Source organism: Octodon degus, unplaced genomic scaffold (assembly GCF_000260255.1).
Source record: "Octodon degus isolate 3935 unplaced genomic scaffold, OctDeg1.0 scaffold00001, whole genome shotgun sequence".
Taxonomy (NCBI): Eukaryota; Metazoa; Chordata; class Mammalia; order Rodentia; family Octodontidae; genus Octodon; species Octodon degus.
The window spans coordinates 21,623,101-21,640,022 of record NW_004524577.1 but is presented as its reverse complement, the minus strand read 5'-3'; the positions used below and the strand labels follow the sequence as shown (position 1 = coordinate 21,640,022).

The 16,922-nt window shown below is 42.3% G+C and overlaps 1 pseudogene; it reads left to right on the top strand.

Annotated features, from left to right (window-relative positions):
• The first annotated feature begins 1,093 nt into the window (after positions 1 to 1,093).
• LOC111816331 lies at positions 1,094 to 1,463 on the top strand (annotated as a pseudogene).
• Positions 1,464 to 16,922: the final 15,459 nt, after the last annotated feature.

Sequence of the window (16,922 nt, the reverse complement as noted above, 5' to 3'; positions counted from 1 at the left end):
CTGGTCTGCCTGACACCTGTCTCCAGCCTAATCCTTTTGACCTAAACAGCTGCCTTGTGGACGTCATCCCTTTCCTTGCCTTCCATGACTGCCCAAGGCTCCCAGAAAAGTCATTTGCACGCTAGCCTGGCCTTGCTATTGTGCAAGAATCTGTCTGCTTCTGACATTCAATTTCTTTCCATCCCCAACAGGCATCTGCTACTCCAATCAACAGTTTCTGCATGCTTTCTCTTTACCCATGTCTATATCTTAGCCTGTAGTGGTGTCCATTACCTTTACCTGGAATTAATCCCCCTGTACCATACTTCGAACTCCAAGATATGTTGCAAAGAAGGAGATTAGGAACTGGACAGATCTGGGTAAAACTCTACTTGTACCACAAGATCACTGTACATTTCTGGGTGAATGTCTTAGCTACTCTAGGCCTTGGACGAGCTGAAAATCTCACATCAGTTTCACATGCATGATTCTGCAAGTCTGATGTCTATGTATCTTCCCAAGCTTCTAAATCAACTAATTTCTGTCAAGACCATAGAATGGGTTGACATGTGAGAAAAAGGTTTAGGCACAGTACTGGAAGACTTCTATTCATTAAGAATGATATCAAGCAGTGGACAATCACAGAAATACAGTGGTCACAAGACCCAAGACAAAGCTTTCAGAGGTCAGAAAGCTTCAAGGGTTCATTCTCTGCCACTGGCACTGGAATTTCAACCTCAAGACAGTGGAACCCAATACAAATTTTTGGAAAAGAGCCAACCAGTTCGCAGATGGGAAATTATAGCATTGCCATGAATCACTGTTAGTTGAAAGAGTTCCAGACTGGGCGTGGTGGTGCATGCCTGTAATCCCAGTGCTTGGGAGGCTGAAAACAGGAGGACCACTATGAGTGCGATCTGTGTAGTGAGACCCTGTAGATCCTGTACATTGAAAAAAAAAAAAAAAAAAAAGAGTTCCCAGACACAAGGTATTTTTATGTCATGAGAAATTTACAAAAGATATCAATTACCAGATTGAGTTCCTTGACCTTGAAAGATCAAAAAAATTTTTAAAAGGCAGATACAGTGCATGAGGGAGCATGAGGGAGGACACAATGGCAGATGAGATCCTCAAGGCTCAGGTTACCCAGCCTGGCTGCGATGCAATCTTCAGGAAGATTCTCCATTAGGAAATCTCCACCAAAATCATTTTTGAGGATGACTAGTGTCTTCCTTTCCATGGTATTTCCCCTCAGCCAGCAACACATTTTCTAGTGATTCCTAAAAAACATACTGCCCAGATCTTTGTAACAGAAGAAGATGATGAAAGTCTTCTTGGACAATTAATGAGTGTTGGCAAGAAATGTGCTGCTGAACGAAGGTTATCTAAGGGTGGTAAATGAAGGTACAGGTGGGGCACAGTGTGTCTATAACGTTCACCTCCATGTTCTTTGTGGTCAGCAGGAACATTGGCCTCCTGGTTGAGCATGCTTTGGGGTTAATTTTCCTTTCTTTTGACAATGATTAAGTTTGCAAGTTTCAATAGTTAAAATAGCACCCTTTTGCCCATGTATGGAGAGATTGAAGAAGTTAGTATAAAAACCTATGTTTTTAATAAAAAACATTGCATAGTTTTAGAAAAGGCAGATGCATTACACATGGCTGTAAGTGTGAGGGAACTTCTTTTTAGCTACATCTGATCGGTGCAGGAGTAAATACTTTGTCCCAGGAAAGACCAAGGCAGCTTTTAGGGATCTGAGATTTTTAATCTCACCCTCTAACCTTGAGGAAGACAAGAGGAATTAGAAGTTTGATTCTTCACTGATGACCAATGATTTGATCAGTTGCATACATAATGAAGCTGCCATAAAAGTTCAAAAGGATTGAGTTCTGGGAGCTTCTGTCTCACCGAACATGTAGGGAAGTTTGGTGTGGGGGTTGGTGGAAACCCCTCACCACTTCCTATATATTTCACTCATGCATCCCTTCCTTTCTATCCTTTGTAATATCCTTTATAATAAACCAGAGAACAGAAGTGTTTCTTTCAATGATATGAGCCTCCCAAGTAAATCCTAGAAGTAGGTCACAGAAACATTGGTTGATAGCCAGTCAGAAGCACAGGAAAAACTATATGGGACCTGTGACTGGTATTTTAAGGGAAGGTCCGTCCTGTGAGTCTAAGCCTTTGCCCGGGGGATCCTATGGTAAGTCTAGGTAGAGACTAGGTAGACAAGAATCATCTTGAATGAGTGGAGACCTAGATGTTGTCTGCTGCACAATTGTTTGCTTGGTGTGTGAGAACTGCCTCGCTGTACACACGCACACACACACACACACACACACACACACACACACAGATTCCCTCACACAGTTGGTCACAGAAGCATTCTGAGTTGTGACCCTTTAGCTGAAGAAGCAGTTTGGTTTCTCCTCCATCCTTAGAGATGCCCTGAGGGAGAGTTGAGGACGTGGCAAATAAAAACTATGCAGAAGCTACTGTAAATTCAGAAAGCTCTAAGAAGCAGAACCAGCCATCATGAAGACAGAGAACTGAGCAGAAGCACAAGGAGAAACAAGGATCCATGACACAGAGGGGCAGTGAGCGCTGGGGCTCAGCAGTTCCTCAGGACACCAGACCAAGGGGCTGTCTTAGTTCTTATGATAAAACTTCCCATCTCTAGATAATTTAGGTCAGAATTCCCTTAAAAATGAAAGAACCTACCTAACTGAAACAGAAAAAAAGTGGTGGGGTCTCTTACTACAAGAAAATGGCAACACGCATGTTATTACATAAGTTACAAACCCAATCACATCATGAGAATTACTTCTTTGCAATAAGTCACAAAGTACAGGGTGACAGAACTTTAAAGGACAAACCAAAGGTTTGGGTGGGGGTATAGCTCAGTGGCATAAGCACCTGCCTGGCAAGCACAAGGTCCTGAGTTTGATCCCTGGCACTGCAAAAACAAACAAACAAACAAACAAACAGACAAACAGACAACCCTACTAAAGGACAAACAAATGTTTCTTCAGAGTGATGGGAGGAGGGAAGATCTCTCACTGCTTCACTTTCTGAGAAGTAAGATATCCTTTATAAGAGTTTCAAGAGCTCAAGACTCAAAGATGTTGATTAAGTCAGAAAAGTACATATACCTCACAGATCTTTATAAGCTTTCTTTTTTTTTCCCTCCTTCATAAACATTTTTTTGTGGTTACTGGGAATTGAACTCAAGACCTTGCGCTTGCCAGGTAGGCAATTATGCCACTGAACTATATCACAGTCTCTTGCTTATAAACTTTCAGAAACTTTCCATATCTATCCTGAGTTGTTATCCCTGTTGCCCCATCAAGCTGTTTCATGGCCCTTTAGGAATCCCTGAAGAACAAAGCTACTTACAGCTTAGAAACAGCTAAACTGGGCCTGAGGATTTTGTTGCCTGCTCCTCCTCTGGCCCTACACCTTGCTCTAGCTTTTATCTGTCTCTGCCTCCCTTTTACCACCATCAACCCCCACCTCCCCTTTTCTCTTTAGCTCGCCCTCGGATGCCCTTTTTCTTGTCTACCTAATGGAAACTGCTCTTGTTGAAGTCACCAATCTCTGCTGAGCCAACCTTTGTCCTCAGTTAACATCTCATCTAACACAGTGGGAGACCATCTCCAGACCTGCTAGTGACCTGAATACACTCAATATCATGTCCTCTGCATGTTATTTCAAGACAATTTCTGGATGGCTTGGAAAGGACGGGCTGCACCTGTCACCCAGCCTATCTCCCTTGCAGAGCCAGTTGGGCTGCCTTAGCCTCCCAGGTGTCGCTCTCTTCCTAATTCCTACAGCACCTACAGTTGCCACAGTTAGGAAAGCCTTTGGTGTGCTTGGGAAATGCAACTGTGACCACTCTGAGAAACTTCCTTTCGGGTACCTGGAGTGGAACCTCCACATTGTGTCCCAAAGTTATGCTTCATTAAGGGGCCTCATCCGTTGCAGCTAAATTTTCCTTAATAAATACATAAACTTGATTTATAAAACAACTTTCCTGGATGGGACTTGACTTTTTTGGATTCAACTAGCTGGTGCAGTTTCACTCTTCCATATTTCCAAGCTCAACAATCCTCTCTGATGATAGATGCAAATTTTAACAGAACAGTATTTTCAGGCTAATCCCCCCGATTTTATATCCTTGTGAATTGCTTGCCTTTTTAAGCTCCCTCATACCTCTTTGGGCTGAGCTAGACTCTGTTGCTTCCAAAGCTTGATGGTCAGAGGCCATTCATTCAAAACACTTGTCACTGTGAGGCATTTCCCTGGGCTTGGGAAATGAAACAGGAAACTAAACGGGCCTGGTCCATTTCTCATGAAGTTCATATTTCGCTCTTCTATCTGGTATACTTGTCTGCATTCCTGGGGAGAGTCTGGTACTGTCTCCTGGCCACAGCACACTTTTGGTGGTAGGAAGAACTCTGAGCCACAGTGCCAGGGGGTTAGGATGGAATCATAGCTCTGCCGCCCACCAGCCATGTACCACCAGACGAGCCAGTGAATTCCAGAGTCTCAGCAAGGCTATGAGAAGGATAAAATAGAGCAGCTAAGGTCCTAGCACAGAGCTCTGAATTGCTAGGCACCTAATAAATGCTACATGTCATATGTTAACTAATAAATGTAATATAAAATAGCACCTGTGTTATCTTTCCCCTAAATTTATCAAAGGTTGGGACCATGTCGTACATTTCTTAAGGCCAGAGTAGAAACTCAATAAACCTGTGCTAATTCAGTTGAATACTTACGTGAGATTCACATCAGGCCCTTTCCTTATTACTCTTTTATTTTTGTCAGGAGAAACAATCATGGCTGTGTTTTCTCAAAGTTGTGGAACTGTATAACCAGTGTGAAGTATGTCTCCTAGTATCTTCATGCTTACTTTTTGTACTTCAAATCTCTATCACATGACAATCAGCTGTCACTTTGACTAAATTGTTACAAATTATTTTTATTATTAAAAACTAAGCAAGGGCCAGCCAGATAGCTCAGCAGATTAAAGCACTTGTTTAGGCAGACACAGGGGCCGGGGGTTCAATCCCTGGCCTACTGAGTGGGCTCCATCCCCACAGTGTGCTGAGACATTAATTGAGACTGGGCATGGTGGTGCATGCCTATAATCCCAGCACTTGGGAGGCTGAAAACAGGAGAATCACTATGAGTCTGATCCACGTAGTGAGACCCTGTAGACCCTGTACAAAAAAAAAAAAAAAAAAAAAAAAAAAAAAAAAAAAAAAAAAAAAAAAAAAAAAAAACTAAGCAAAGTTGAACTCTAGTTGTTTAAATAGTTTTATTTGTATATGATAAAGAATCATACTGATTATGTTCATGAATGGAAGGAGACACACACAGCTTTAAGAGAATGTGAAAATATGTTCCTTATTACTTTTGAGTACAAATATGTCAGTGATCCAGGACTTCTCATTGTTTCAAATGAAACGATGAGGTCACTGAGAAAACATTTGCTCTGGGAGCGTGGCGTCATCTTCTCCATCCTGTATTTTTCTCCAGCACAGCATCCTGCAAACTGACGGAAAGCTCGCCTGGCAACACTCTTATCTGACGCCAACATACACGTGTCTGTATCCGAGCATCCTTGTTGATGAAAAGTTTTACTTACCCAATTTTAATTGATAAAGAAACAACAGATCGGAGACTGTTGACAAATTGTTCAATAAACTTGACTGTGGGAAAAGAACGCTGCAACAAATTTAGCTGGTGATGACTTGTGCTGGTGCTGAGGGAGTGTTTGTAACCTGGGCTCCCTGGAGCTGCGGGGACTTCAGCAGGTTCCAACACTAGGTATTTGGAATATAAGCACTGTATCCCTTCTCTAGACAAGGGTTCAGTCAATAAACAAATATCCTAGAGATGCAATCAATAGTAAATGAAACCAGTTGGGATCAGCAAAAGCAAATGAAACTTCTGCAAGGGAATCAGGGGAGGCCCTCCAAGTTGGGACAAGAGAAGGCGACCTCATTCTTGTCACACCACCCCATTGAGATGATTTATGGATTTTATCAGTGTCCTACTTACTGGTAAACATCTAGATAGTTACTTTCAAGTATAGAAACTGTCTAAAAGAATTTGCTGTGATATGACTTTTATCTGAACATTTTAAAGGACAGTCATTGACATGAACCAAGAACTGTATGAGGTTAGAAAAACAGATTCAGAGACACTGAAACTCTTGTTCAAGTTCACAAGACTCTGGGCCATCTTTCTTCTAGCCTGGTATCTTCCCTGCCAGAGTCTGTGATGTGACTATCCCCTGGGGAGGAAAAGGGCCCTGAGAAGGGGAAGAAACTTTTAATGGAGAAAATAATGTCAGGAAAGGAGGCAGGAAGGGACACAGACCACAAGGAGGAGGTCAAAACGAGGGATTCGATGATGTTGCTGAAGGAAAGGAGGTCCCAAGGTTCCCTTGGGAACAAACTCAAAGAAATGCATGGAGTCCCTGGTGCAAGAGGAATTCTGGAGTCCATGGTTGCTCAAAGGATAATTGGCATGTCCAAATAAAATTTAAGGGAGAAGTCAGAGAGTATTCACACTGGAAGACCTTGAATCTGTCACGGAAGTTGACTCAGGACTTCATTGTGACTCAGATGGGAAAAATAGAATGGGACCACAGCTTGGGGAGGGTAGTGATTCCTCATGTGGTTATTTGGGTTTAAGCTTAGAGTGATGAATGTTAGGGAAAAGATACATGTTGACCTCAGGCAAAATTATGTGGTAGGCCAAGTCTTGCGTGGGTCCCTATCTCACCTTTTCCCACCTTGACTGGCTCCTCCCACCTGTTTAGCACCCCAGATACCCCAAGTCACAGTGCTAGCTCCAGACTTGGAGGGGCTGAAGGACAGCAATTAGGGCAGAAGGAAAGACGAGAGGCCTAACCTCAGAGTTGCAGCTTATAGAGCAACAAATCAATATTTTCTTGGCATGTTATAAAGCAAAGCAAACAGCATAGTTTCAAAAAGATGCTTTTATGCATACATCAAATAGAATGAAGAGAAAGTCAGTTCTTCAACTCAAACATTACTTTTATTTTTTATGCAGAGTAGCGTGGGGTAATGGTAGTAAAAAAGAAATGCTCTGAAGACCTCAATTCGTCCTTGGGCTGTTCCTGAGACCTCCCACCCTTCTCATAAGAACAGGCTCTTAGGAAGGGTTAAGAGGAGCTCAGATCAGAGCCCCACTTGTAACAGGCATTGGGTTCTCAGCATTTTGTAGGGGAACAAACCCAGGCCGTGTCCTCAGTCTCTGAGGCTGCATGTTGGTCTTGCTGCTTGAAGTACTCTGGAAGAGAGTCACCCTTCTCAGCTCCCAATATTCTTGACCCTTTTGCTTGATCTTGGAGCCAGGCCAGTTGAGGGCTCAGGCACTCAGCTGATCATTTCAGCTTGGGTGTGTGTGTGTGGAGGAGGGTGTCGCATTGTCCTTAGTCAAATAAATAAAATGATGGATAGATTTTTCTGTAAAGGTATAAAAATGAAGGGTTATTTCATTGTGAGCAAAGTGTGCATTGTGAGTCTGCATGGTCCTTTTCATGTTTGCCAGAGCATGTTTACAGGGTGATTTCGGTGCTCACTGTGGCAGCATACATACTGAAAAGGCGGGGGATTAGACCCAGTTCTCAGTGTGCGGTTCAGTTCGCCCCCACTCCTTTTGCCAACAAGAGCCATATCAGTCAGGGTTCAGTTGCCAGAAACAGAAATCCTCCTCCCTTTATTCTAATAAAAGGGATGATGACACTAAGGAATGTCATGCTTGGAAAGTTTTAGAGGGAGGAGAAGATTTCAAGTCCGGCCTGCAGAAGTGACTCAGAACACAACCGCTGAGTGGGTTCCCAGGGGAGCTGCTACTTTGGCCACCATCTAGAGGTGAGGAATCAAGAGACCCGCACAAGAACCCTTAAACTGTGACTGCCAAGACCACCACAAAGTCAGGGCAACCTCTGACCTTGCAATTGCCTCTCAACATGCATGGGGACATTACTGGACCCTGACTCATAGGTGCTGAAAAATACCGTTTCTCTAGGGCTTTGCTCATGGGAGAACGACTCCCCTGTCCTTCTCCAGCTGTTGTATTCTTGTTCAGGTGTTTTTCAGTGGCAGAACCTGATTCTGGATTCTGATCCACAAAGCATCTGAAAAGAATTATTTCTAAATTTGCAAATAATTTGAAAGTTATTTGCTAAGAGGCAGGTCACTACATCTGTAATGGAAGGGAGGCCTGACAGGGAGGTATGGGGTAGAGACCCCTTCTTCCAGGGAAAAAGACAAGGGCAGCAGTCACACTAACCAGAAAACTGCATGTGTGTCCCTGAAGCTGGGGTGCCATTCTGTTGCCAATCCTTGAGAGATGAGGTGCTCCAACTGGATGAGGAGCAAGTTTGGGGCTGCCCTGTGATTGACCTCTTCTCCCAGATTCTGACTCTCAGGAGGAAGAAATGTAAAGGAACTCTGAAGGGTTCCAAAGGGCATGATCGCCACACTTGAAAGAGTGCCAGGTGGAATTGAGCTGGGTCTGATCCCCTGGATTGTCCACAGGGGGAAAGGGGACTTCTGCAGGAAAGCTCTGGAAGTCAGTGATGGAGTTCTTAAGAGGCAGGGGAAAGAATTGTCCCGCAGGCAGAAGGAGAGCACAGCATTTACTAACTTTCCCTCCAAGAAAGGGAAGCCGTCTGCTGTCTGCCAGGCCTACAGGGTGTGCCAAAGGCTCATGTCAGTTTCAGTGTCATACATGGCCTTGCTGCCTTAAATTCTTTCCCATACAGAAACTCCTCATTTAATATCTGAATCCCATTCCTGCTATTAGGTTGTTACCTGAATTTTGGTCAATAAATGAGGAATTCTGTTTAGTATGTACATTACAGTATTCAGAACCAAGAAATAGTCAAAGGAAACCCCAACTTGATGACTTTGCTTTTATTTGCATAACTCTTACATGAAGTAATGTAATGTGTAACAGAATGCAAAACTACAGTACTAAACTGTACAGAACAATCATGAAAGATTATAGTACTGTACAAAGAAAGTATACTGTACAAAAAAGACATTGAGATTCTATAAACAAGATGTACAGAATTATACCCCCCAAAAAAAAGAAGTCATAAGTCTGAGCAGTGGGTCATAAGAACCAACAATGCAACCCAATCATACATTCAGAGAGTTGTTAAACAGGCCTGTCATTGAAGGAGGAATATCTGTAGTTCATGGGCCAGAAAACTGTGGATTTTAAAGGAGAAAGAGGATGCAAAGTAATGAAAGAGAGTATTATGATTTGATTTTCTTTTTAGAATCTTATTTATTTATTCATTCGATAAAAGTGTCACTATGCAGCTGAAACTCACAGTGATCCTCCTGTCTCAACCTCCGCCAGGGCTGGAATAACAGGTATGTATCCCAGTTTTGGGGCTAGCACAATATCCCCAGGGTTCCAGGGCTGGCATAGTATGTGATACTGGGGATCGAGCTTGGGTCCTTGCTCTTGCCAGGCAGGCACTTAGACTGCCAAGCTAGCCAGTCCTATGACTTAATTTTTATCCCCTTCAAATTTATATGTTGAACTCTCAGGCCCTATATCTGGAGATACCATTTTCACTGCAATAATTGGAGTTAAATAAGATCATAGACCCTGATTCAATAGATTAGTGTCTTTCTAAGAAGGACCATCAAGAATGCTTAATGTCTGTCTTCTGTGTGCCCACACAGTGAGGGGATGGCTATTCATAGGCCAGGATGGAAGCTTTCATCAGAAGCCCCATTGCTGCCATCTTAGTCCTGATCTTCCAGTCTCCAGAATCATGAGAAATAAACTTCTACTGCTTGAAACCTGCAGGCTGTGGGACTCCAGCCCTAGCAGACTACAGGGAGAAGCTGGGGTCCTTTCTTCACCATGACTATAGCTTGAGAAAAGGCTTCAAACTTCAAATTTAGAGTTTCAATAATTATATATTATATATTATATTTTACTTCTTGAGTTGGTCCCACAAGTTGTTACTTTTTATTCCCAGAGGAAGACTGGAAATGTTATGCCACTGTGTGAGATTTCTCCCAGCACCAAGAGGGCTGACCTAAAGAGGGAATTTTGGGCCGGCCAGATAACTCAGCAGACTAAAACATCTGCTTAGGCAGACGCAGGGACCAAGGTTTGATCCCCAGAAAGCAGGCCCTGCCCCTGGGACACACTGAGATGGTGATTGAGACTAGGCGTGGTGGTGCATGCCTATAATCCCAGCGCTTGGGAGGCTGCAAACAGGAGGATCCCTACGAGTCTGATCTATGTAGTGAGACCCTGCAGACCCTGTACTAAATACATTAAAAATAAGTAAATAAATAAATAAGGAACTTCAAGGGACTGTGGGGGCAGAAGATACAGTTGCTTGATGATTGCATCCTAAGAACCAGTCTTGTTCAGTGCATTAGTTATAAACGAGCTTCCCAAATGACACACTGTGTCCTACTCAAGACACAAGCGTATCCTGAGGAGAAAGATGATCTTAGACCCCTTAGACATGATGGTACTTGGCTAAGTGTTCCAGCCAGAACCAGATTGGCCTACTGTGAAGACTACTGTGAAGACCTACTGTGGAGAAGAGGGAGAGCCGCTTAGCCAGCTGCCTTCTGGAGATGCCACTGTCAGATTCCTTCTTACTTCCGGATGCGTCAGTGGTCTACTCAGAGACCGGGGAATTCAAGTTTGTGGACACTCAAGGACTCCTTGCAGATGGGAGCACAAAGTTAGAGCTGTTGGATCAATCACATCTTTATTTTCTTTACTCATGGCTATTTTCTTGTTTAAAATATTTGCCATGTAAGGGTCCTACAGCGTCTTACCTTATCATGGTCTGCGTGTTTGGTAGATGATGGGTAGACAGGTATGCAACACAGCCTAATTCTAGCTTGTGCGGCAATAGCACCTGCATAACTAAAGTGATAAGGACTCATCAGTTCATCCTAATTACTTGAAGCCAAGCAGGGAGAATCTGTCTCTTTGTCACTTCTACTCTGGTTTCTTCAGCTACTCTGGCTCCTTTCCCAGAGGATAATTTTCATTACTAAAATAGCCCAGCTCTAAGGCAGACCACATAATGTTTGAGTGAGGTTAGGGCAGATGGCAAACAGTGACCTTCTACCGACATGAAGCCAGAATAGATTCAGGCCACGGTTGTGGGAAGAATGCCAGTCTGGTAGATAAAGGAAGTCCCAGACTCTGGTGAGGAAAGTTGACCCTGGTAAAAACAGAGTATGTGACTTCTTTTTACCATTTGCCTTTTAGATTTTTTTTTATGTATTTAGTACAGGGTCTACAGGATCTCACTACCAGATTGGACTCGTAGTGATTCTCCTGTTTTCAGCCTCCCAAATGCTGAGATTACAGGCACGTGCCACCCTGCCCAGTCTCAATCGCCATCTCAGTGCACCCTGGGGGCAGGGCCAGTACCCGTGCTAGGGATCAAACCCCAGTCCCTGTGTCTGCCTAAACAGGCACTATAGTCCACTGAGCTATCTGTCTGGCCCTCTTTTAGTTTTTTTAACTGAATGAACAAAGGGAAACCATTCTGTTTGGGCTGAGCAGAATTTCTGTCTGAAATGGACTAACATCAGAACTTTGCTTGTCACTAAAGCCTATCAACGTATGTTTTAAATCTATCTGTAGCTGAAATAATTTAGTCACTAAGCAAGGGTAAATGACACCAGGGACAATGTCATGTGTTTCAACTCTCTCTTCTCTGTGATGTTAGTCTTCCTGGAGATGAATAAATGCAGAGCAAACCAAGGTGAGCTCACAGGTCCAAAGGGCAATCAATTAAGGTAAAGATACTTAGCAGAGTTCAAATAAAATTCTCTAACAGATTAACTTACATACCATAAAATTAGTCCATTCGCTCTAAGTGTTTGATTCCATTATTTGTAGCCTGTTACAAAATCGTACAACCTTCACCACAATCCAGTTTTAGAATGTTTTTATTTTGCCAGGAAAGTACTTCTGCCTTTCTGCAATAACTTTCCATTCTACACTCAGCCCCAGGCAACCACTAACCTACAAATTTCATGTACTTGAAATAAAATATACAGTCTCCTTTTGCGTATCTGGCTTCAGTGAGCATAATGCTGGCTACTATGAATAATGTGGCAATGAACACTGCATACAAGTCTGTACAGATCCTTGATTTTATTTTCTTAGGTATGTACTTCAGAATAAAATTGCTACTTGGTATATAAGGGGTTTTTTTGGTGGCTCAGGCTGCCTGAAGGGCAGGTCGAGCTGGGAATTGAACTGTGGTATTCTGCTTCTGACTGCGTTTGCATGAGCAGGCACTTAAACAACTGAGCTAAGGGCCGGCCCCTGATATATAAGTTTGTATTTAACTTTTTATGACGCTATCAGACCATTTTCACAGTGGCTGCAGCATTGATGGGATACATCCCATCAGCAATGTAGGGATGTTTGCATTCCTCTGTATTCTCTCTATTACTTGCTGTCTACCTCTTAAAAATTTTAGCCATGTTAGTAGTGAGAGAAAGCAACTTATTATGGGGTTTAACTTACAGTTTCCTAATGAGTAAAGACATTAGGCATCTTTCCAAATGCTTATTAAACATTTCCATATCTTCTTTGGTGAAATATCTGCTTAGTTCTGTTTCCCATTTTTTGGTAGGGTTGTTTGTCCTATCATTAAATAATAAAAGTTCTTTATTATTTTTAGGATACATGCTCATTATTATATATGTGATTGGCAATATCTTTTTCCAATGTATGGCTAATCTTTCCATTTTCTTAGTGGAATATTTTTAAAGAAAATATTTTTGATAAAGCCAGTTTATCCATTTTTTTATTTTATGGCTTTTGCTATTGCTAGGAATGAGTTTTTGTGGTTCTACCACAAACTGGCTCATGAGAACGTACATTCTCTTCTATAGTTTTTGCCTTATTCCCAAAGCTGCTCAAAAGGATGCTGGTGAAGGAAAATAGTGACAAGAATTTTGTGTGGGCATGACCTAGTAGCTTGTCTGAGAGTGGGAAAAAATGGCTCACTTTGAACGGTGGGACCTAAAACACAACATGAGAGTTTTTGTGAGAGAAATGTTACAGCCAACCTAATATTAAGTTAATATGAACAATAGAATAGCAGAGCAGCAAGGAAAGAAATGAGTAACATTTAGCATTATTGATTCTTTCTGGGGATTGAAAAAAAGCAGAAGCCGGGGGCAGGGAGGTTGGGGACATGCAAGGTTCTCTTCCATTTATACTCTCATCTCATTTTTCTGCTGACATACGAGTGTTCAATACTGTGCAAAAGAGAAGGAGAAACAACACTCAAACAATACAACATAGTGAAAATATTGACAGGCATTGCTATTACTATAATGAAATAGTCGAGGCTAGGTCACTTTGTAAAGAAGAGAGGTTTCCCTTGGCTCATGGTTCTGGAAGTACAAGACTGAAGGGCCTCATCCAGTCACAGCCTCTTTGCCTCCACTCACAAGACAGCACATGGTAAAAGAAGGGAGAATGTGTGTATGTGTTTCTCCCTCTTTTTGCTTATAAAGTCACTAGGATTCATCATGGGGCTCCTTTCTAATGGATTTATCTACTCCTCATAATTTCTCAAAGATCTTTTTGCTAACCAGCATAGCCAGTGTGAGTTTCCACCTCTGTGGGGATTAAATTTCAACACATGCTGCCATGGGGTACACTCAAACCTGGTCCTGATACTAACAGTGTGGGAAAGCTGCCCTCAGCAAGCCCCGGGCCGACCTCCTGGTGCTGCCTGGGCTGCCTGCATGACCTGCGGGTGGCACACGAATTCAGTCTTTGGGAAAAGGGGATCCAACCCTCAGGGGACCTGGACATGTCCTGTAGAGAGGAGAATCTGCCCTCAGGATTTTAAGTACTGGTGTGTGTGTGTTAAATTAGGAATTCTTCATCCCTGCTTTCTTAACCAGTCAAAACACCTCCCCTCATGAGGAAATTTCGGGGGCACAACTCTCCATCTCATCCGGCACCTTAGAATCTCCGGCAGATTCTTTCCTGGCAAGCAGAGTCTGACTTTTATGAACATTTACTCGCAGAGGAATTATAAACAAGACACTGTCTCACAGCTTATTTCTGGCAACGCCTTCATTTGACTGGTAAAATTCCCCTCGCCTGCTTTAGCCCTTTTGATGGCAGTGCTCAGATTTCAGCCCAAGCCTCCTCCTCCCATTTGTTCTCTGCTATCATTTATCTTTCAGTTAGAGTCTGAGCTCTGCCGCACCTCTGATAATTTAAGCTAATAAGAAGAAGTAAGATTCCTTTCTTCCTGAGAGCTTTTCCTGTACTCCACTCCTCACATCAGATTGCTGATGATGGAGGTTCTTTCTGTCCGCATCTGCCTAGGTTTCAAGCCGGAATGTAGAATTTGGTAGGGATGAGTTTCACCTCTCATTTCCTAGCACCTGCTGAAGGCACACTTCTACTCCATTGAGAGGTGCTCTGACCCAGAGCCTTTCTAGATCTTAGTGGTACAATCTGGAGCCCTATTTCTATCTTTTATTTTGGTCTTTATTTTCACTCTGGGTTTCTCACATTCAAAAAAAAATATGATATAACATTTAAGCTTGTGTGTCTGACCAAAACCAAAACCAAACAAAAGGGGAGGGGACAAGGATGGGTGGAGAAGGAAGAGAGAGAAGGATAAAGGAGTGGATAAAGGAATCCAGGGGTATTGTGTACGGGTACTACTTTCCACAAGGAGTATAAATGTATGTCCTGCGCACGTATGCTAATAAAATAAAATAGTAACAAAAATACATGCTTTAATGCTCAAATATGATGTTGTGCAAATATGTAACTAGTAAAATAACTTAGACATTTGTAGCTATTCTTCCTTATCTATCTTTTCTCTTTCCTAGTAGGCTTTTGGCCCTGCTTGTGGCATGGACCATGTCGATATGTTGTTTGTCCTCTGGTTTCTGGTGGGGACCCTGATGAATAGCGCATCTTAGTGCTAGGCATGAATAAGGAGCCCTGAATCAACATATAAGCCTCTGGGGATGGCATCCGTGTGTGTGTGTGTGTGTGTGTGTGTTTTAATTTTATTGATAAACAAATAGCAATGAGTTGCAAAACTGATTAGTAGGACAGTTTCAATAATTAGTACATTGTATATTGTTGTCTTCATAGTGATTATTCATAGTACAAGATACAGACACGATATCCTGCCCAAACACCATTAGTACAAATTTTTCTTCTCATTGAATTAAGAGAAAGTAGCTCTATATCTATCCTAACTATTTTGTATATACAGATACAAAATGGTCCTTCATTTATATCCCCTTTTTTGTTTGGTTTGTCAGAGATGGGTATCGTATTGCCATTTAAATATTGTAGGTGCTTGAATTCAACAAAATAATCTAATATAGTCGAGTAGTCCATAATAGTAGTGGGTTATCCACATGACCGGCAATGTCAGAAGCTGTTGACTTGAGCCTTTTACAGCTCAGCATAGTAATATGGCTTTACTTTTTTTTTTTTAAATTTTATTTATTTATTTATGTGTGTGTGTGTGTGTGTGTGTGTGTGGCCAGCTCAGCCCACCAGGGGGCGGGGCGGGCTGGCATGTGGTGCTGGGGGATTGAACCGCAGTCCCTGTGCTTTGCTTAGCTTAGCTTGTTCTAAGTAGGTGCTTTAGACCACTGAGCCATCTCACCAGCCCTGGCTTTACTTTTTATACCTCGTTTTTATACTTTTCTGCTGAAAGGTTAAGACCAAGATAAAGCAATACCTATATAACAAGAAATGCCACTTTTGTATCTGACAAGGTCAGTCAAATCCCCTCAGGATTTAGTGTGTGTTTAGACTTAGGTTCACTTGAGGGCCAAATTTAAGGGTGGGAAGGAAAGAGAAGGCAGAAGAAGACAGACCAGCAAATCTGTATTTCCAGGCAATGAGCTCCTTTCAGAGGTCCCAGTGTTTTGGGTCTAGGCCCGTGACCACCTACAGGTCTTTCTGTGTGAAGTAATAAGAGTTTTATTTTATATTCTGCTAAGTGTAATACTACTAATTACTACTTACAAGAAGTCCTCAGGGTGTGAAGGACAAAGGATCTGTAGGAGGCAAAAGCTACTCGCAGTTCCACTAACCAGCGTTGATATTGTGAAGTGTGTCTGCCAGGCTTTTTCTCTGGTCCTCTCCCTTGTTTTCTTATGGGTGTGCACACATGCTTACAAACAATAGCAACATGACTGACCTTGCACGGATCAACCTGCGCAGAGAGAAATTAAGACCCAGATGTTTCTTTTGAAATGTTCTTCGCTCTTGCTGTGGTCTTTTTGTTTTTGAGATGGAGTTCGCCATCCTGGCTAGCCTGGCCTTACACTCTTGATTTTCCTGAGTAATTGGGATGAGTTTCTTTGTGTGTGTGTGTGTGTGTGTGTGTGTGTGTGTGTGTGCCAAGACTCAAATTCAGGGCCTTGCACTTGCCAGGCAGGCACTATAGCACTGAGTTACATCCCCACCCTCAGGTTTTTGCTTTTGAATCGTTGGTTTCTAAAAGGGATCAAAGTAACCTAAATTATCTCATTTCGTAGTAGTTTTAAACTCCTTCTAAACTCAACACTTGTGCATAAAAACAAGTAAGGGGAATAACAGTCTTCCTAGTCCAGCCTGACTTACCCTCTTCACTGAATAGCTGCTAATGAAAATCCCTTACTAATCATTATATTAAAGGGGCTTTAAAAACATTAAGTATGAATTATTTCCCCTTCTAAACAGTGTAAAGACATTTTTGAGGAAAAGAAACATTTTCTTTAAAAAAAGAAGGTTAAAATTAAATTTAAAATGGTTTAAATTAAATGTAAAAGTGCCCCCTATTTCCTTTGGAGTCCTTACTCTGCCATTTTAATCTCACCCCTCAGGAAAAA